This window comes from Aegilops tauschii, chromosome 6 (genome assembly GCF_002575655.3).
Source record: "Aegilops tauschii subsp. strangulata cultivar AL8/78 chromosome 6, Aet v6.0, whole genome shotgun sequence".
Taxonomy (NCBI): Eukaryota; Viridiplantae; Streptophyta; class Magnoliopsida; order Poales; family Poaceae; genus Aegilops; species Aegilops tauschii.
In genome coordinates this window covers 178,663,634-178,686,794 of record NC_053040.3, presented here as the reverse complement: position 1 = coordinate 178,686,794, position 23,161 = coordinate 178,663,634, and positions in this window count along the sequence as shown.

Below are 23,161 nucleotides of genomic sequence, written 5' to 3'. Positions count from 1 at the left end.
GGTGGGCTCGATGATGACCTCCGTCCTGCCGTCCTGGCGGTCTTGGTCTCGTTGCACGGGAATGGAAACCTTTGGATGATTCCTCGGGACCCCGCGCCTGTGCTTGCCTCTTTAGCACCAAAGAGGAAACTACTGCACTGCGCCCGCTGGCGCCCAGCTGGCTTTTGTCGTCATGGCTCACGTCATCTGAACCTTGCAAGGTGAAGGCTTGCATAGAAATCTCCACTCCTCAGGAGCCAGCCTGGGGAGGCCGCTCCTGCTGGAGGTCTTGGTGTCGTCTGGCTCGCGAGGCTTGGCCCCTCGCGAGGGTCTTGAGTTGTTGATGCTGAAGGTGGGTTGTACCAGGCCGTCGATGGAGCCACGCCGTGGGCCACAGGCAGGCAAGTCTGGGTACCTCCGTTCCCAGAACACCGACAGTAGCCCCTGGGCCCAAGGCGTGCTTGGACTTGGCTTGAGGCGAAGCCAAAGGGCAAGTGCGGAGCGCCGCGGGCCCTAACCGCCTGTGGCCTTGGTCGACGCGTGGTGATTGATGGGACGTGGGCGGATCCGCTTCCCCATGCTGCCTCGGCAACCGTTTGACTTGACGAGACTCTGCTGCATGCAGAGAAAAACCATCATTGCGTGGGATCGTGGAGGCCGGCGGTTGGCCTCCCTCCGGCTATAAATGAGGGGAGGGGCGGAGCCCCCTTCGCTCATCTCCATCTTCTCGCTGCCCACTCCTTCTTCTTCTTCCTTGTCTCCCTGTCTTGCCGGAGCATCTGTGGCGCCGAGGAGGAGGTTCTCCGCCGCCGAGAAGGGGAAGGCCCCCAAGGAGGGGTCGGGTTCGCCGCCGCCCAAGAGAGGCCGTGGATGCCCCCGCAAGCATGCTGCGACCCCGGCGGTAGCTCCTCGGAGGCGCGGGCGCACTTCTTCGGGGGCCGGCGTCGCTTTGGGCAGTCGCGGCGGCGCTTCGTCTCGCGGTGGGGGCCGCCGAGGATGGGGCAGCCCCTGCGATGAGGGGAGGCGTGCCGTGGTCGCCCGGCCTCCTCGGCCGCGCTTCCACTCTCGGCGGATGTGCTCCCGGAGTTCGTCTTGTGGTCGGAGAGGCCCGCGGGCACCTGGCTCCCGCTCCCACGCTTCTTCACGGGTGAGCTGCCGGCTGCGGGGCTTGACGGCCTATGGCTGCAGGATGATGGCTGCTACAGCAGGGCCTCATGAGTGGGGGTCGAAGTCACCGCCGCGGGCGGCGTGTCCTTGACCCGCGGTTGGCAGGCCTTTGCCCGCACGTGGGGCCTGAGCGGGAGGTGCACCCTCCACTTCAGGTACGACGGCCTTGCGACTCTCTACGTGAGAGTGTTCAGGAAGACGGCTAACACGACACTACGATCAGAGACCCTTTCACGAAACTGTGTGCGATGCCTTAATCAAAAACGGGGATGTGAAAAAACCGTCAAAAAAGGTGCAAAACGTTTGCGATGGAGGACGCATCAAACACGGTTCAGATTATAGTTGCGTGTGCGATGTAGGGCACACGGTTAACCCGTTTGAACTGTTTGCGATGAGGCAGAACAACAGAAACGTGATACGTGGCAAACAGCTGACTCGGATGAACTGTTTGCGATGAGAATTTACAACACAGACGGTTAATACAGTTAGTCCGTGTGCGATTCTGTGTGTACAAAAAACTTCGAAAAATGCAAACTAGTTGCTTGCGGTGGCTAGGAGTATCGCACACGATGCATCTGCGAGTACTCGTGTGCGATGATTAGTAAGTTACACATGCATTTCCTTATGTTAACACTTGTGTGATAAATAACACGTGGCACCGGATACGGTATTCGGGTTGTGTGTGTGCTCCACTTAGTCTTCCCGCGCTCCAGCGAATGCTTCCCGCGCTTCACATGGGTGAATTGTAAAATCCACGCCTATTCCCTCACCGGTTTCCCGCCACCAGCTAAATGCTTGCTGCATATAACCCAGGCGGCAATGCACCGCCGCGACACTCTGCGAAGATCTAGTCCTCACCCATCTACCATTAGTTATTGCAAGCATGCCAGGCAACGACCAAAGCTTCAATGTCGACGCCTACCTGCGTTACATCTTCGGCGAGGAGAACGAGCCGGAGCAGGTCGAGGGGCAAGAGCTTCATCGGCCGGTGCATGCACCATGGCTCATCGGCAGCGATATCGGTATCACAGTCCTTGGGAGCACAATCGACATATCGCAGAGGAGGTGTGATGAGCAGTTTGCCATCCACCATGCAAAAGATCCAAAGCTGCTCGGCGGCATGATCGACGACCCACACGAAGAACCGCCGTCACCAGTGCTCATCGAGAGACTCATTCCCCGCAAGGAATGGGCAGAGGACCTCTGCGAATCAGTCAAGACAAAGGCAGCCTGCAACTTCATCATTGCCCGCGGTGGCCGTGTCAACCTCGATCCTAATGATGTGGTGGCCAGGCTCGAGCGCATCCTTGGCGGAGTTGACGTCCCCGACAAAGTAGAACATCGCCAAAGTGATATCTTGAGGATGCAGGTGATCGACGGAATTTGCTACCAGGCTAGAGACATGGAAATGGAGCGGTTCCGCGGAGTTGTCATGCGCGCGATTGCACGCTGTCAAGCTCTTCTGGAAGAGGCCCAGCATCCCCAAGAGCCTCCCAGCGCCAACAGCTCCGTAGGCGGAGGCGGGTCTGACACTCGGAGTGAATGGCCGCAAGGGTGCTATGCTGATCATGGAGTCCGAGAAGACCATCGTCGGAAGGCCGCCAGCTCAGCCTTTTAGCTTATATTTTATTATAATTGTATGCATATGTAGGTCGTGAGTGTTCTGGTCCTTGCCGCATTTGGCATTTTAAATTATCCTTAATATGTAAGACAGTTATTAAGAATTATTAACCGTTGCCATTGTAACTTTGCCTCAACAGCGAGTAGAGCGCGCGCAGGGACGCCAGAGCGAAGCGCGCCGCGGCCGCCTCAACGGCGAGCAACTACGTGGTCAACCTTCTGCCATCAATAAATTTTGACCTTGTTTCTCGTCACATTGCTGATTACAATGCAATAAGTAATTGCAACTCTGTTCACACCTATCAAACTAATATGTGTTCACACTTAGCACCGGGCTATAAAAACTGCCCACTCGAAAATTACTTCACAGTTCCTCTCCTCATCACCCACAAAACTGGTTTTTTCTGCCAAGTCATTCCGCCATTGTCGGATTTCGGGTTTCGGCAAAACCCTTGAGGTTCGAACTCTGGGGTGCACATGAAGATCTCTCCTCCCCCTAGCTCATGCCCTCACCGCGATCTCAAAGCTCAGCGCGCCGAACTCACAGAACAAGAGACACAAGGTTTATACTGGTTCGGGCCACCGATGTGGTGTAATACCCTACTCTAGTGTGGTGTGGTGGATTGCCTCTTGGGCTGAGGATGAACAGTTACAAGGGAAGAACAGCCTCCTGAGGAGAGGTGCTCTTGTGCTTGGTGAGCTTGTGTGGATGAGGATGATCTGAATAGCCCAAGATCCGTTGCCTCCTACTATGGTGGCTAGTCCTCTTTATAGAGGCCCTGGTCCTCTTCCCAAATGTAGGCGGGAAGGGATCCAACAACAACCAAATTTGAAGGGGGACAACTAGTACAAGTTATCCTGACTAAAGGTGGTCTTCGCCTGCAAAGGCTCTGGTGGTGATGCCGTCTTGGGCTCCACGGTGACCTCCGTCCTGCCGTCCTGCTGGTCTTGGTCTTGTTGCACCGATATAAAAACCTTTGCTTGATGCCTCGGGACTCCTCGCCTGCGCCTGCCTCTTTAGCACCAAAGAGTAAACGAGTATGCTGCGCGCACTGGCGCCCGCCTGGCCTTGGTCGTCATGGCTGGCGTCACAGAAACCTCCGAGGTGCCCCTCGCCTTGATCTCTCTGCCCCTCGCGAGCCAGCCTGGTGAAGCCGCCCCCGAGGAGGTCTTGCGTCGTCCGCCTCGCGAGGCTTGGCCCCTCGCGAGGGTCTTGAGCGTTGGCTGATGAAGATGGGCCGTACGGGGCCGCTGGTGGAGCCACGCCGTGGGCCACAGGCAGACAAGTCCAGGGACCCCCGTTCCCAGGATGCTGACAGCCATGACCGGTAGGAGGAGTTTAGGGTGGACATATAACTAGGAAGCAAAGACCAAGGCCGCGGAAGCACTAGAGAGGTCCTGCCGCGAAGCCGCAGCCGTAGCAGAGATGTCCCGGCACGCCATGGAGACCTCGAACGAGCTCTCACGGGCACGCGAGGGCTCTCACAAGCGCATTCATGGGTGATTCGTCCATTTTGCATCATGCTTTTATATCGATATGTATTGCATTATGGGCTGTTATTACACATTATGCCACAATACTTATGCCTTTTCTCTCTTATTTTACAAGGTTTACATGAAGAGGGAGAATGCCGGCTGGTGGAATTCTGGGCTGGAAAACGAGAAAATATTAGAGACCTATTCTGCACAACTCCAAAAGTCCTGAAACTTCACGGAGGCATGTTTTGGAATATATAAAAAATACTGGAGAAAGAATCAACTAGAGGGGGCCCACACCCTGGCCACGAGGGTGGGGGGCGCGCCCTACCCCCCTGGGCGTGCCCCCTGCCTCGTGGCCCCCCTGGCAGGCCTCCGGTGCCCATCTTCTGCTATATGAAGTCTTTTACCCTGAACAAAATCATAAGCAAGCTTTCGGGAAGAAACACCGCCGCCACGAGGCGGAACCTTGGCGGAACCAATCTAGGGCTCCGGTGGAGCTGTTCTGCCGGGGAAACATCCCTCCGGGAGGGGGAAATCATCACCATTGTCATCACCATCGATCCTCTCATTGGGAGGGGGTCAATCTCCATCAACATCTTCACCAGCACCATCTCATCTAAAACCCTAGTTCATCTCTTGTATCCAATCTTTGCCCCAAAACCTCAGATTGGTACGTGTGGGTTGCTACTAGTGTTGATTACTCCTTGTAGTTGATGCTAGTTGGTTTATTTAGTGGAAGATCATATGTTCAGATCCTTTATGCATATTAATACCCCTCTGATTATGAACATGAATATGATTTGTGAGTAGTTACGTTTGTTCCTGAGGACATGGGAGAAGTCTTGCTATAAGTAGTCATGTGAATTTGGTATTAGTTCGATATTTTGATGAGATGTATGTTGTCTCTCCTCTAGTGGTGTTATGTGAACGTCGACTACATGACACTTCACCATTGTTTGGGCCTAGAGGAAGGCATTGGGAGGTAATAAGTAGATGATGGGTTGCTAGAGTGACAGAAGCTTAAACCCTAGTTTATGAGGTTCTTCGTAAGGGGCTGATTTGGATCCATATGTTTCATGCTATGGTTAGGTTTACCTTAATACTTCTTTTGTAGTTGTGGGTGCTTGCAATAGGGGTTAATCATAAGTGGGATGCTTGTCCAAGAAAGGGCAGTACCCAAGCACCGGTCCACCCACATATCAAATTATCAAAGTAACGGACGCGAATCATATGAGCGTGATGAAAACTAGCTTGACGATAATTCACATGTCTCCTCGGGAGCGTTTTCCTTCATATAAGAGTTGTCCAGGCTTGTCCTTTGCTACAAAAAGGATTGGGCCATCTTGCTGCACCTTATTTACTTTCATTATTTGTTGCCCGTTACAAATTACCTTATCACAAAACTATTTGTTACCGTTAATTTCAGTGCTTGCAGAGAATACCTTACTGAAAACTGATTGTCATTTCCTTCTGCTCCTCGTTGGGTTCGACACTCTTACTTATCGAAAGGACTACGATAGATCCCCTACACTTGTGGGTCATCAAGACTCTTTTCTGGCGCCGTTGCCGGGGAGTGAAGCGCCTTTGGTAGGTGGAATTTGGTAAGGAAAAATTTATATAGTGTGCTGAAATTTACTGTCACTTGTTACTATGGAACATAATCCTTTGAGGGCTTGTTCGGGGTATCTTCACCCCGACCAGTAGAGCAAAGAGTTGATCCTCAACCTAATGAACCTACTGAAAATGTTTACTTTGAAATTCCTTCGGGTATGATAGAGAAAGTGCTAGCTAATCCTTTTACAGGAGATGGAACATTACATCCCAATTTGCACCTAATCTATGTGGATGAAGTTTGTGGATTATTTAAGCTTGCAGGTATGCCCGAGGATGTTATCAAGAAGAAGGTCTTCCCTTTATCTTTGAAGGGAAAGGCATTGACATGGTTTAGGCTATGTGATGATATGGGATCATGGAACTACAACCGACTGAAATTGGATTTTTTAAATATTTACTGTGAGGCAAAGCCCCACAGCCCTTTATTGAAATCGAACAACTGTAAAAAAAAGAATAGTAGGAGTATATACAGGAGCTAAGAAACTAGCCTACAAAGCTAAGGTACAAGACTAGAACTACCTACCTGGACTAATTAGACTAAAGCATTTATCCAAGATTTAAGCTTGATGCTGGTATCATCATTGAGCCTATGAGTTAGGAGTGAAAGATCATGTACAAAGTTAGACCGCCAAGCAGCAAAAGTAGCTCTCTCCCCTCTAAAAGTTCTGCCATTCCTGAGGATCCAAATATTCCATGCTGCCGTCAACATTACTTCGAAGAAGAAAGGATGCCTGAAGCTTGAGCTAGCATGTTGGATACATTGCTGAATATCCGGCCCTCTTGACCAGTCAATAGAAAGGTAGTTCCAAACCCTCTGACTGAAATTACAGTTGAAGAACAAATGCAGCCTATCCTCATATGAAAATTCAGGACAGATAACACAAAGATTATCATCCGCTGGGATCTCCAGTGCCTGCGGATCAGAAGGTCCTTGGTGTTAAGCCTGTCAAAGAAAAGTAACCATCCAAAGACTTTGATCTTCATGGTGCATCTGCTTTTCCACAACCATTTACACAGTTGAATTGTGGGCAAATGTGAGTGAATCAAGGTGTAGAAACTCTTGGCTGAGAAACTACCAGAGCTGCCCGGCCAAACCCAAACATCTGGTATGTTGGTGTCCCTGTTCAAGGCCATGATCCAATCTTCTAGCACTTGCAACTCCTGAGCAGCCTCATGAGACAGTGGCAAGAAGAACATGGTAAAAATATCCTGTGATATGAGGAATTCATGCACTGAAACTTTGTCATTGTTAACAAAGGAAAATAACCTTGGCAATCTCCAACATAAAGGTCTAGAAGAGCCACCAATAAACCAAGCATTAGTCCAAAACAGAGCAGAGTCACCCATGTTGATGTGCACTGAGGCAATAGCTGTGTATGCATCATGGAGCTTTAGGATATCTCTCCACCAAAAGGAGCCCACTGGGGTTGTAGCGTGTGGAACACCATCAGCATAATAGCTGTTCCAGATGAGGGACACCCAGGGTATGTCAGCCTTATTATAAAATTTATGCAAATGCTTGAGCAGAAGACCCTTGTTTTGAATGTTTAAGTTAATGACCCCAAGACCACCTTTGTCTTTTGGCTGACAGACTAAATCCCAAGCGGCCAAAGATTGCTTGGGAGCATCAGTACTCCCCCTCCAGAGGCACTGTCTGAAGATTCTGTCCAACTGCTTGATAATACCAGGTGGGATTTGCAAACTACAAAGAAAGTAGATTGGCATAGAAGTCAGGACTGAAGTTAGGAGCTGCAAATGAGATCCTTGGTTGAGCATACATGAGCTACAGTCAGACGCCTCTCCAAAGTGTCCACTAAAGGCATGAGGTCAACAATCCAGGGCCTAGTGGTTCCAAGGGGCAACCCTAAATAAGTAAAAGGGAGTTGGCCAATCCTGCATCCCAACACAGCAGCTAACCTAATTGCTTCACCTTCCTCAAGGTTGAGTGGGATCATTGAAGACTTTGCAAAATTGACCTTGAGACCAGTAGATTGCTGAAAGGTAAGCAGCATGTTCTTGAGAGCAACCAGCTCCTCATCTCTGGCTGACAGAAAGATAACAGTATCATCAGCATACTGTATAATAGGGAACTCCTGGTCATGTGTGGGGATTGGGAGTAATAAGATACCCTGGGCCAGCATTTGATTAACCACAGATTGTAAAAGGTCAGCTGCTATTACAAATAGAAGAGGTGATGAAGGATCCCCATGTCTGACCCCACATTTGCACTTGAACCGCTTGCCAGGGATGCCATTGAGCAACACAGAAGAAGACCCTGTAGAAAGCATCTCTTTGACCCAACCAATCCATTTATCATCAAAACCTTTGTGTTTGAGCATCAGCAAAATAACCTCATGATTAATTGTATCAGAAGCCTTGGCAAAATCTAATTTCAGAATAACAATAGGCCTCTTGGACTGTTTACATTGATGTATATACTCAAAACTCCAAGCCAGACAGTCCTGGATTGATCTACCCTTAAGAAAGCCATACTGGTTTTTATGGATGTAATTCAAAATCACCCTTTGCAACCTATTAGCCAACAACTTGGTTAGAAACTTCAAGCAGGTGATCTTGTTCATAATCACCTGAGTTTCATCAGAAGTTTTATCCTATGCATCTTGTTCATCGTGATCGCAATTATATATATAATTTTTGGCCTCGCGAAGGAGAAAGCATCGCTCAAGCTTGGGGGAGGCTTAAGTCAATGTTATATTCATGCCCCAATCATGAGCTCTCAAGAGAAATTATTATTCAAAAATTTCATGCTCGGCTTTCTCTCAATAATCGCTCCATGCTCGATACTTCTTGTACTGGCTCTTTTATGATGAAGACTATTGAATTCAAATGGGATTTATTAGAAAGAATTAAACGCAACTCTGAAGATTGGGATCTCGACGAAGGTAAGGAGTCAGGTATAACACCTAAGTTTGATTGTGTTAAGTCTTTTATGGATACCGATGTTTTCCGTGAATTTAGCACTAAATATGGACTTGACTATGAGATAGTAGCTTCTTTCTGTGAATCCTTTGCTACTCATGTTGATCTCCCTAAGGAGAAGTGGTTTAAATATAATCCTCCCATTGAAGTAAAAGTAGTTGCACCTATTAAAGTTGAAGAAAAGACTATCACTTATAATGTTGATCCTATTGTTCCTACTGCTTATATTGAGAAACCACCTTTCCCTGTTAGAATAAAGGATCATGCTAAAGCTTCAACTGTGGTTCATAAGAGTAACACTAGAACACCTACACCCCCTGAGCAAATTAAATTTGAACCTAGTATTGCTATGGTTAAAGATCTCTTGGCCGATAATATTGATGGGCATGTTATTTACTTCTGTGATGAAGCTGCTAGAATTGCTAGATCGGATACTAAAAATAAACATAGACCTGTTGTAGGCATGCCTGTCATTTCTGTTAAAATAGGAGATCATTGTTATCATGGCTTATGTGATATGGGTGCTAGTGCTAGTGCAATACCTCATTCCTTATACAAAGAAATTATGCATGATATTGCACCTGCTGAGATAGAGGAAATTGATGTTACAATTAAGCTTGCCAATAGAGACACTATTTCACCAGTTGGGATTGTTAGAGATGTTGAAGTCTTTCAGTCTTGTGTGGGAAAGTTAAATATCCTTCTGATTTTCTTGTTCTTGGTTCTCCACAAGATAACTTTTGTCCCATTATATTTGGTAGACCCTTCTTGAATACTGTCAATGCTAGGATAGACCCAAAAATGATGTTGTTACTATTGGTTTGGGGGATATGTCTCACGAGTTTAATTTTGCTAAATTTCATAGACAACCCCATGATAAATATTTACCTAGTAAAGATGAAATTATTGGTCTTGCCTCTATTGCCGTGCCTCCTAATGATCCTTTAGAACAATATTTGCTCGACCATGAAAATGATATGTTTAAGACTGAAAGAAGGGAAATAGATGAAGTATTCTTTAAACAGGGACCTATTTTGAAACACAACTTGCCTGTTGAAATCCTAGGGGATCCTCCTCCACCCAAGGGTGATCCCGTGTTTGAGATTAAACCATTACCTAATACTCTTAAATATGCTTATCTTGATGAAAAGAAGAGTTATTATTAGTGCTAACCTTTCAGAGCATGAAGAAAAGAAATTATTGAAAACTTTGAAGAAGCACCGTGCTGCTATTGGATATACTCTTGATGATCTTATGGGCATTAGTCCCACTTTATGCCAGCACAAAATAAAATTGGAGAAAGACGCTAAACCAGTTGTTGATCACCAACGACGGTTAAATCCTAGGATGAAAGAAGTGGTAAGAAAAGAAATACTAAAGCTTCTGGAGGCAGGTATAATCTATCCCGTTGCTGATAGTCAGTGGGTAAGTCCTGTCCATTCTGTCCCTAAGAAGGGAGGTATTACCGTTGTTCCTAATGATAAAGATGAATTGAACCCACAAAGAATTATTACAGGTTATAGAATGGTAATTGATTTTCGCAAATTAAATAAAGCTACTAAAAAGGATCATTGCCCTTTACCTTTTATTGATCAAATGCTAGAAAGATTATCCAAACATACACATTTTTGCTTTCTAGATGGTTATTCCGGTTTCTCTCAAATACCTATGTCAAAAGAGGATCAAGAAAAGACCACTTTTACTTGCCCTTTCGGTACCTTTGCTTGTAGACGTATGCCTTTTGGTTTATGTAATGCACCTGCTACCTTTCAAAGATGCATGATGGCTATATTCTCTGATTTTTGTGAAAAGATTGTTGAGGTTTTCATGGATGATTTTTCCGTATACGAAACTTCTTTTGATGATTACCTGAGCAACCTTGATCGAGTTTTGCAGACATGTGAAGAAACTAATCTTGTCTTGAATTGGGAAAAGTGCCACTTTATGGTTAATGAAGGTATTGTCTTGGGGCATAAAATTTCTGAAACAGGTATTGAAGTTGATAAAGCTAAAGTTGATGCTATTGAAAAGATGTCGTGTCCCAAGGACATTAAAGGTATAAGAAGTTTCCTTGGTCATGCCGATTTTTATAGGAGGTTCATTAAGGCTTCTCTAAAATTTCTAGGCCTCTTACTAATCTCTTACAAAAATATGTTCCATTTGTCTTTGATGATGATTGTGTAGAAGCATTTGAAATACTTAAGAAAGCCTTGATTTCTGCACCTATTGTTCAGCCACCTGATTGGAATTTACCCTTTGAAATTATGTGCTATGCTAGTGATTATGCTGTAGGTGTTGTTCTAGGACAAAGAGTTGATAAGAAATTAAACGTTATCCAATATGCAAGTAAAACTGTAGACAGTGCCCAGAGAAATTATGCTACTACTGAAAAAGAATTTTTAGCAGTTGTATTTGCCTGTGATAAGTTCAGCCCTTATATTTTTGATTCTAAAGTAACTATTCACACCGATCATGCTGCTATTAAATATCTTATGGAAAAGAAAGATGTTAAACCTAGACTCATAAGATGGGTTCTCCTACTAAAAGAATTTGATTTGCATATTATTGATAGAAAGGGAGCTAAGAACCCCGTTGCAGACAACTTATCTAGGTTAGAGAATGTTCTTGATGACCCACTACCTATTGCTGATAGCTTCCCTAATGAACAATTAGCTGTCATAAATGCTTCTCGTACTGCTCCATGGTATGCTGATTATGCTAATTACATTGTTGCTAAATTTATACCACCTAGTTTCACATACCAACAAAAGAAAAAGTTTTTCTATGATTTAAGACATTACTTCTGGGATGACCCACACCTTTATAAAGGAGTAGATGGTGTTATTAGATGTTGTGTACCTGAGCATGAACAGGAACAGATCCTACGCAAGTGTCACTCCTTGGCTTATGGAGGACACCACGCTGGAGACAGAACTGCACATAAGGTATTGCAATTCGGTTTTTATTGGCCTACTCTCTTCAAAGATGCCTGTAAGTTTGTCTTGTCTTGTGATGAATGTCAAAGAATTGGTAATATTAGTAGACGTCAAGAAATTCCTATGAACTATTCACTTGTTATTGAACCATTCGATGTTTGGGGCTTTGATTATATGGGACCGTTTCCTTGCTCTAATGGGTATACACATATTTTAGTTGATGTTGATTACGTTACTAAGTGGGTAGAAGCTATTCCAACTAGTAGTGCTGATCATAAAACCTCTATTAAGATGCTTAAAGAAGTTATTTTTCCGAGGTTTGGAGTCCCTAGATACTTAATGACGGATGGTGGTTCACATTTAATTCATGGTGCTTTTCGTAAAATGCTTGCTAAGTATGATGTTAATCATAGAATTGCATCTCCGTACCATCCACAATCTAGTGGTCAAGTAGAACTTAGTAATAGCGAGCTCAAATTAATTTTGCAAAAGAATGTTAATAGATCTAGAAAGAATTGGTCCAAGAAACTTGATGATGCATTATGGGCCTATAGAACTGCATATAAAAATCCTATGGGTATGTCTACGTATAAAATGGTTTATGGAAAAGCATGTCACTTACCTCTCGAACTAGAACATAAGGCATATTGGGCCATTAAAGAGCTCAATTATGATTTCAAACTTGCCGGTGAGAAGAGACTATTTGACATTAGCTCACTTGATGAATGGAGAACCCAGGCCTATGAGAATGGCAAATTGTTTAAAGAAAAAGTTAAAAGACGGGATGACAAATGGATACAAAAGCGTGAGTTTAATGTAGGTGATTATGTGTTTCTATTCAACTCTTGTTTAAGATTTTTTTGCAGGAAAACTTCTCTCTAAATGGGAAGGTCCTTACATTATCGAGGAGGTCAATCGTTCCGGTGCCATAAAAATCAACAATTTCGAAGGCACAAATCCAAAGGTGGTGAACGGTCAAAGAATCAAACATTACATCTCAGGTAATCCTATAAATGTTGAAACTAATGTTATTGAAACCGTAACCCCGGAGGAATACATAAGGGACACTTTCCAGAACGTTTCAGACTCCGAAAAGGAATAGGAATCTGGTACGGAAAGTAAACCGACTCCAAAATAGTTCTAATGGTAATTTTTCTCCGTTTTGGAATATTTACGAAAATAGGATAATAAGAAGTAGTCCGGGAAGGACACAAGGCGTCCATGAGGGTGGAGGGCGCGCCCTACCCCCCTGGGCGTGCCTCTGAAAGCACAAGTGCTCCCTGGGTGATTTTGGTAATTAATGTCAACATATATCTTGTTGGACTAATGCTTCTACCTAGTATGTTTCAGATAAGTTCAACAATGGAGTGGCATGAACTAGAGGATGTGGAACCCCTTCAAGATGCTAAAGACAAAGGATTGGCTCAAGCTCCAAGCTCAGGACTCTACATTTTCTATTTTAGTGATCCAAGATCACATTGAGTCCATAGGAAAGCCAATACTATTAAGAAGGGATGAGGTGTTGCTTAATGGCTTGCTTGCTCAAAGTGCTTAGTGATATGTTCCAAAGCCCTCAACTACTTTCTCACATCCACATATGTCCCAAACCAAAAGTCAAACTCAGATCGACCGATTCTTTCTATCCAGAGCCACCGAGTTCAGTTGACATAGCCACTGCCAGAAACCCTAATCAATTCGGTCTCACCGATGGGATCTCGGTCTGACCGAGATGGGCTTGCAAACTCTCTGTTGCCCATTGCAATAATTTTGGTCCCACCGAAATATGCAATCGGCCCCACCGAGTTCGCTTGGCTAACTCTCTGTTTCGCTTATTACCCTAATCGGTCCCACCGAGTTTGAGTAATCGGTCAAACCGAGTTTTGGATTTACCCTAACACTAGCACATCGGTCCCACCGAAACACCTAACGGTCACATTATGAACCAAATCGGTCTGACCGAGTTTAACAATTCGGTCCCACCGAGTTTGGTGATTTGTGTGTAACGGTTAGATTTTGTGTGGAGGCTATATATACCCCTCCACCCACTCTTCATTCGTGGAGAGAGCCATCAGAACATGCCTACACTTCCAACACATATTTTCTGAGAGAGAACCACCTACACTTGTGTTGAGGTCAAGATATTCCATTCCAACCACATAAATCTTGATCTCTAGCCTTCCCCAAGTTGCTTTCCACAAATCTTCTTTCCACCAAATCCAAATCCTGTGAGAGAGATAGTTGAGTGTTGGGGAGACTATCATTTGAAGCACAAGAGCAAGGAGTTCATCATCAACACACCATTTGTTACTTCTTGGAGAGTGGTGTCACCTAGATTGGCTAGGTGTCACTTGGGAGCCTCCGTCAAGATTGTGGAGTTGAACCAAGGGGTTTGTAAGGGCAAGGAGATCGCCTACTTCGTGAAGATCTACCCTAGTGAGGCAAGTCCTTCGTGGGCGACGGCCATGGTGGGATAGACAAGGTTGCTTCTTCATGGAGCCTTCGTGGGTGGAGCCCTCCATGGACTCGCGCAACTGTTACCCTTCATGGGTTGAAGTCTCCATCAACGTGGATGTACGATAGCACCACCTATCGGAACCACTGATAAAAAATCTGCGTGTCTCCAAATTGCGTTTGCACACTCCAATCCCATCCCTTTACATTCTTGCAACTTGCATGCTTTACTTTCCGCTGCTCATATACTCTTTGTCTTGCTTGCTTGATATGTATTGTGAATGCTTAAACTTGTGCTAAAACTCCACATCAACATAAAGAATTAAAAACAGCAACTTTTCTTGATTAGATTCTATTCACCCCCCCTCTAGACACCTCTTCTCGATCCTTTCAATTGGTATCAGAGCTTTGGTCTCCATTGCCTTGGTTTAAACACCTTTGGAGGAAGATGGATGTGTCTACTTTGGGGAGTCTTAAACGTAGAGTGCCTATTCTTGATGGAGAATATTTTCATGAGTGGAAAAATGAAATGCTTGACATTTTCAATGAATATCATTTGAACAAGTACATTACTAGCCCTTGTGCACCTCTTGTTGATCCTTTGCATCCCACACCCGAAGAGGATCTTGACATGATTCACAATCTTAGTACTATCAATCTTATCATAAGAGGATTGCCCAAAAATTTGTTTGCTAGTTTACCTACTCTTGATTGTGCCTATACTATTTGGAGATTTCTTGAGGAACGATTTCCAAATTATTCCTTGAAAAATTTAGATGAAATTCTTCATAAGTCTATTGCCTTGAGTAAGATGGATTCTAGTGATCCTAGCTTTGGTGATTGTCTATTTGAGCTTACCAATCTCATGCGTGCCATAGGAGATGTTGGGATCATTAGCAATATCATTTCCGAAGCTACTAGAATTCATAAAGATAACCATAGAAATGATCATTTCTCTAATGAATTACCCTCTCTAGGAGTTGATCAATCACAAGATGATGTTGAACATGGATACTATGATGAGGATGATGATAGTGACTATGATCTTGATGATGCGATGAGACACTTTGGTCTTATGGCAAATCTTCACGGCTACATGGCTGGAGGAAAGGAATGGGTCCTTGATAGTGGATGTACTGATCATATGACCGGAGATAAAGATATGTTCCGTGAGCTTGCTGAAAACAACGGCCCTCGAAAGTATGTCACCTTTGGTGATAATTCAAAGGGTAAGGTGGTTGGCCTAGGTAAGGTGGCCATCTCACATGATAGCTCCATACAAAATGTCATGCTCGTTGAATCTCTTGGGTACAATTTACTTTCAGTATCTAGACTTGCTGATTTCGGTTTCAATGTCCTATTTATTGAGGTGGATTGCCAAGTGTTTCGAAGAGACAATCATAAAATGGTCTTTACCGGTATACGTAGAGGTGATCTTTACATAGTTGATTTCACTAAAAAGGCTCAACCTAGAACTTGCTTAATTGCTAAATCTTCTAAAGGTTGGTTGTGGCATAGAAGGCTAGGTCATGTGGGCATGCGAAATCTTGATAAGCTTATTAAAGGTGATCATATCCTTAGAATAAAACATGTCATATTTGACAAGGATAGACTTTGTAGTGCTTGTCAGGCAGGAAAACAGGTTGGAGGAAGTCATCACGCGAAGAACATCATGACCAATAGAAGACCACTCGAGCTACTTCACATGGATCTCTTTGGTCCCAATGCCTACAAGAGTCTCGGTGGTAACTCATTTGGTCTAGTCATAGTTGATGATTTTTCAAGATTTACGTGGGTGTTCTTTCTTGATGACAAATCGCAGGTCCAAAAGATCTTCAAAAACTTTGCTAGGAAGGCCCAAAATCAATTTGACGTGAAGATCAAGAAGGTTCGGAGCGACAATGGAACGGAGTTCAAGAACGCAAATGTGGACACCTTTCTTGACGAAGAAGGGATTTCACACGAGTTCTCGGCTACGTACACACCTAAACAAAATGGAGTTGTTGAGAGAAAGAACCGGACTCTTATTGAGATGGCAAGAACGATGCTTGATGAGTACAAGACTCCAAAACACTTTTGGGCGGAAGCGGTTGAGATAGCTTGTCATGCAACAAATCGCTTGTATCTTCACAAGCTACTCGGCAAGACGGCATACGAGCTCCTCACCGGTAACAAACCCCAAGTTGGATACTTTCGAGTATTTGGCTCAAAGTGCTACATTCTTGATAAGCATCGTCGTTCTAAATTTGCTCCTAAATCTCATGAAGGTTTCCTACTTGGTTATGGCTCAAACTCTCACACTTACCGTGTCTACAACAATTTCACCCGAAAGGTGAAGAGACGGTAGATGTGAAGTTTGATGAATCTAACGGCTCGCAAGTAGAGCAATTGCCAATTGATGTAGGAGACAAAGACCCTTCAGAAGCTATCCAAGACTTGTCTATTGGCAAGATTCGTCCAACGGAGGTGAAGGAGAGTACCTCATCCGTCCAAGTGGAGGCTTCCACCTCACGACAAGGTGAACCAAGAGTTGATACGGAAGCATCCACAAGTGGGACACACCAAGACGAAGAAAATGAGGAAGTACACCAAGATGAACATCAACAATCTCCTTCTCCACCATGACAAGAGAATGACAACGTCAACAATGAAGAAGACCAACATGAAGAGGATGATCCACCCCGAGCCAAGCCAAAGCTTCCACGAGTTCGAGCAAGAATTGCCAAAGACCATCCCGTCGAACAAATCTACAATGATATCCAAAGCGGGAGAATCACTCGCTCTAAAACTCGTTTGGCTAACTTTTGTGAACATTACTCATTCATCTCTAGCATTGAACCTATGAAGGTTGAAGAAGCATTGGAAGATCCGGATTGGATTAACGCTATGCATGAAGAGCTACACAACTTTGAGAGAAACCAAGTGTGGACATTGGTCGAGAAGCCCGACAACAACCACAACATCATTGGTACCAAATGGGTGTTTCGCAACAAGCAAGATGAAGATGGTCAAGTCGTCCGCCACAAAGCACGCCTAGTCGCCCAAGGCTACACTCAAGTCGAAGGTATGGACTATGGTGAGACATATGCTCCCGTTGCTAGACTTGAGTCCATTCGCATCTTACTTGCTTATGCTAATCACCATGATATCACCTTGTACCAAATGGACATTAAAAGTGCTTTTCTAAATGGTGAAATTGAGGAGGAAGTTTATGTTAAGCAACCTCCCGGCTTTGTCAATCCTAAGAAACCCAATCATGTGTACAAACTTCACAAAGCCCTTTATGGTCTTAAACAAGCTCCTAGAGCATGGTATAAATGCTTGACCAAGTTCCTTATTGAAAAAGGCTTTGAAATTGGAAAAATAGATTCTACTCTCTTTACTAAAAGGGTTAATGGAGAACAATTTGTGTGCAAAATTTATGTTGATGATATCATATTTGGTTCGACTAACCCTCATTTTAGTGAAAAGTTTGGAAAGCTAATGTCAGAGAAGTTTGAGATGTCTATGATGAGTGAACTCAAATTCTTTCTTGGTTTGCAAATCAAGCAAACTAAGGAAGGTACCATTGTCTCTCAAACAAAGTACACCAAGGACTTATTCAAGAAGTTCAATATGCAAGAATGCAAAGGTATGTCTACACCCATGCCTACTAGTGGACATCTTGACTTGACTAAGGACGGTGAACCGGTTGATCAAAAAGTTTACCGCTCTATGTTTGGTTCATTGTTATATCTATGTGCCTCTCATCTTGATGTTATGCTAAGTGTGTGCATGTTTGCACGATATCAAGCGGCCCCTAAAGAGTGTCATCTTAAGGCTGTGAAAACGATAGTGAGATACTTAATCCACACACCAAATTTTGGCATTTGGTATCCTAAGAGGTCTTCTTTCGATCTTGTTGGTTACTCCGATTCAGACTATGCCAGAGACAAGGTTGATATGAAGTCCACTTTGGGTACTTGTCAATTTCTTGGTAGATCTCTTGTGTTTGGGTCATCCAAGAAACAAAACTCGGTATCCTTATCCACCGCCGAAGCGGAATACATTGCCGCTGGATCATGTTGTGCTCAATTACTTTGGATGACCCAAACTCTTAAATATTATGGGATATATGTGAAACATGTTCCATTGCTTTGTGACAATGAAAGTGCTATCAAGATTGCTCACAATCCCATGCAACATTCTCGAACTAAGCATATTGAAGTTCGTCATCATTTCATTCAAGATCATGTTGCTAAAGGGGACATTGATCTTAAGCATGTTCATACCGATAAGCAATTGGCGGATATATTCACCAAACCGCTTGATGAGAAAGTCTTTTGCCGTTTGAGAGGTGAATTGAACATCATTGATGCTTCAAACTTGGAGTAGGAACTCCATTTGGATGCATGCAAGGCACGAGCCTTTGACTAATCCTTCATATTCCTTTCATGATGCTATCTATATGTCTTGGATATTCTTGCACCCTTGCATGATATCTAACCCTTGTAGGTACTTGGATGAATCTAAATCCAGGAAATTGCAACTCACTCATATCTTGAGCAATTTCTACATCACCAAGTCTCTACACAATGGTGGTTGAAGACAAGGAAGCACAAAACCCTTCAAATATATCCTTTGACAAATTCTATGTTAAATCTTATGATTGTCATTTCGGATACACAAGTGCTCTTCCTTGCAAAACTAACCCATGTAGGTAGATGAACTCAAATTCCAAGTGGTGCTCCCAACTCTTGATGAGCTACATCAACCTTGAGCAACCCACACAAGTTCGACTACATGATCAAGATCATCACCACCACCCAAGGTACGTTATTCCATCTTAGAGAAGCTTTACTCCAAATCATGGGGCAAAGCAACTCAACAAGATGTGAATACATCAAGATGCTTAAACAAAAATGGTAATCCCATTTTGAGCTTAAACGATGAGTATGACCTATGATCAAGTGACCTCACTTGACGCCTAAGTCAAAATACTCTAACATAGGTGACTTTGTCACCGCCCAATTCTAGATGAAGTTCTCTTGTGATTCCTCTTGCATTTGTCTCATGCATATGTGTTTCGCCTTTCAAAAAAAAACTTCATCTATATCTTTTCTTTTCTTTTCTTTTCTGCATTTTCTGCATCCAATTCATTGCAAATCTTTCAGCTAATTCCTTGCAAATCCTTGTGAGATCTTAATTGCCTAGTGAGCTGAGGTGACAAGTGTTTTCTCTGTAATGAACTCGGTCACACCGGTCTGTTTTCTTCGGTCCAACCGAGATCTCTCGGCGCCACCGAAGTACACAACTCGGTGCTACCGATTTCACTATAGGAAAGACAGCTTGCCACTTATTCCTGCATTCATTCTGCTCCAGCTCCACTCAATTACTCTTGTCCTCTACCAGCATCATATTCGACTTGCTAATTTGCTTTGAGACTCAAGGACCAAACCCATTTTGAAATAAAAATCCAGAAGAGCCATTCTTGGAAATTGATGTCAAAGGGGGAGAGAGAGATTACATCAAAGCTTAAGCTAAATCATTCCTATAGGGGGAGAGAATACTCAGGGGGAGAGTGTAAGAAACCCTAGATGCTTGGTTATCAAGAGGAGAGAAGTCACATGTCTTTAAGAGGGGAAAGACATGTTCATATTTGATTGTTTGCATTACCTTTATGTTCTTTTCGTTGCTCTGATTTTCTGTTCCCTATCTGCTCCCAATATCTCATGCAAGATTCAGGGGGAGTAAGACATCTAAGGGAAGGAAATCCTCAAATTTATTGCATATCTTTACCTTTGGGTACATGTCTATATCTAATAGAGTACTCAGTACTCACTCTCTACATGTCATCCCAGTCTTGGTACTCTTGTGGTTTCTTTTGTTTGTTTTGACTATTAGATGTATCTATGTTATCTAACCTTGTTTACTCAGGTTCATTCTTTCCTAAGCCAACTCAAGACCACAAGGTAAGTATATGCATCTCAGTCATGTGCATGAGAACTTCTTGCTGATGTATATACTGTTTGCAAGAAGGACTCGTGAGCATGAAGGTACATTTCCTATATTTACATCATTTGCTCTCATGCATATAGCCAAGATACATGTCGCACATGGCTTACTCTATCATGTTTATGCATTCACATGCTCCTATGTTCCATATTTACATGAGTGCATACATATAGGGGGAGCCTATGCATGTTACATGTCTTTCCAAAGCTTTACTTGTTGTCCTCTATATCTTTATCTAAAGCTTTGATGTATGTTGTCATCAATTACCAAAAGGGGGGAAATTGAAAGCACAAGTGCTCCCTGGGTGATTTTGGTAATTAATGTCAACATATCTCTTGCTGGACTAATGCTTCTACCTAGTATGTTTCAGATAAGTTCAACAATGGAGTGGCATGGAGTAGAGGATGTGGAACCCCTTCAAGATGCTAAAGACAAAGGATTAGCTCAAGCTCAAAGCTCAGGACTCTACATTTTCTATTTTAGTGATCCAAGATCACATAGAGTCCATAGGAAAGCCAATACTATTAAGAAGGGATGAGGTGTTGCTTAATGGCTTGCTTGCTCAAAGTGCTTAGTGATATGTTCCAAAGCCCTCAACTACTTTCTCACATCCACATATGTCCCAAACCAAAAGTCAAACTCGTATCCACCGATTCTTTCTATCCGGAGCCACCGCGTTCAGTTGACATAGCCACTGCCAGAAACCCTAATCAATTCGGTCTCACCGATGGGATCTTGGTCTCACCGAGATGGGCTTGCAAACTCTCTGTCGCCCATTGCAATAATTTCGGTCCCACCGAGATATGCAATCGGCCCCATCGAGTTTGCTTGGCTAACTCTCTGTTTCTCTTATTACCCAAATCGGTCCCACCGAGTTTGAGTAATCGGTCAAACCGAGTTTTGGATTTACCCTAACCCTAGCACATCGGTCCCACCAAGTTGATCTAGTCGGTCCCACCGAAACACCTAACGGTCACATTATGAACCAAATCGATCTGACCGAGTTTAACAATTCGGTCCCACCGAGTTTGGTGATTTGTGTGTAACGGTTAAATTTTGTGTGGAGGCTATATATACCCCGCCACCCACTCTTCATTCGTGGAGAGAGCCATCAGAACATGCCTACACTTCCAACACATATTTCTGAGAAAGAACCACCTACACTTGTGTTGAGGCCAAGATATTCCATTCCAACCACATAAATCTTGATCTCTAGCCTTCCCCAAGTTGCTTTCCACTCAAATCTTCTTTCCACCAAATCCAAATCCTGTGAGAGAGAGTTGAGTGTTGGGGAGACTATCATTTGAAGCACAAGAGCAAGGAGTTCATCATCAACACAACATTTGTTACTTCTTGGAGAGTGGTGTCTCCTTGATTGGCTACGTGTCACTTGGGAGCCTCCGTCAAGATTGTGGAGTTGAACCAAGGGGTTTGTAAGGGCAAGGAGATCGCCTACTTCGTGAAGATCTACCCTAGTGAGGCAAGTCCTTCGTGGGCGACGGCCATGGTGGGATAGACAAGGTTGCTTCTTTGTGGACCCTTCATGGGTGGAGCCCTCCGTGGACTCACGCAACCGTTACCCTTCGTGGGTTGAAGTCTCCATCAACGTGGATGTACGATAGCACCACCTATCGGAACCACGGATAAAAAATCTCCATGTCTCCAAATTGCGTTTGCACACTCCAATCCCATCCCTTTACATTCTTGCAACTTGCATGCTTTACTTTCCGCTGCTCATATACTCTTTGTCATGCTTGCTTGATATGTATTGTGAATGCTTAAACTTGTGCTAAAACTCCACATCAACATAAAGAATTAAAAACTACAACTTTTCTTGATTAGAGTCTATTCACCCCCCCTCTAGACACCTCTTCTTGATCCTTTCAGCCTCCCTGCCTCGTGGGCACCTCGTGTGCTCTCCGGACTCTGTTTCTTGCATGATAATTCTTTTGGTCGGTAAAAATTCATTATATACTCTCCCGAAGGTTTTGACCACTGTACCACGCAAATCTCTTCTGTTTTTGTTTCGAGCTGTTTTCTGCTAGAGTTGTCAAGGCCAGGCATCATGTCGTCCCTCTCCTCCAACAATGAGGGCAACGATGCTTGGCTAATGAAGATAGAGCTGAAGATAGAAGAACCCGGGGAGATCAACAAGGATGATGGGATCAAGAAGGCCATGGAGGATCAAGCTCCGGCATCAGAAGACGAAGACATCATCCAACCTCATTACAATCTTCTTACCCCAACGGGGATTGAAGCTTTCAAGATGATTGAGTTAGCTCGCATACAAAAAGTATCTCACACGTGAAAATATTTTGTTGAAGGAGCATGTCACCGCACTCAAGGGCATTATCCGCAAATTGGAGGATCTCCTACGCTCGATGTGCGACTATCCATCATCACCACCATCTTCTTCACCAGCAAAGGAGAACTGAGTACATGGGTATGGGAACTCCCCTTGGCAACTGCCAAGTTTGGGGGAGGTGCCTCGGTATCGTATCACCATCACACTCCTATCTTTACCGTTTTTCTTAGTTCGATCCTTTTGGTAATATCTTGATCTAGTAGAATAAAGTTTTAGTATGATTTAGTTTTGAGTTTTGCCTTATGATCCTTCTATGCAATTGAGTTCGTGAGCTATATATAATAAAGATAGGTGTTGAGTCAAGGGCTTGATTATCTTGCTATGATCTTGAGGGAATCAAAGAAAAAGAAAGAATAAAAAGAAATAAAGAGATCATATTGATCTTATGGAGAGTAATGACTTCACATATAAAGAGTATGATGAATAAAAGTTGTTGAGAGTTGACAAACATAGTTTTGGTCATCGTTGCAATTAATAGGAAGTAATAAAGAAAGAGAGGTTTTCACATATAAATATACTATCTTGGACATCGTTTATGATTGTGAGCACTCATTAAAATATGACATGCTAAAGAGTTGATTTTGGACAAGGAAGACAACGTAATTGGTTATGTTTT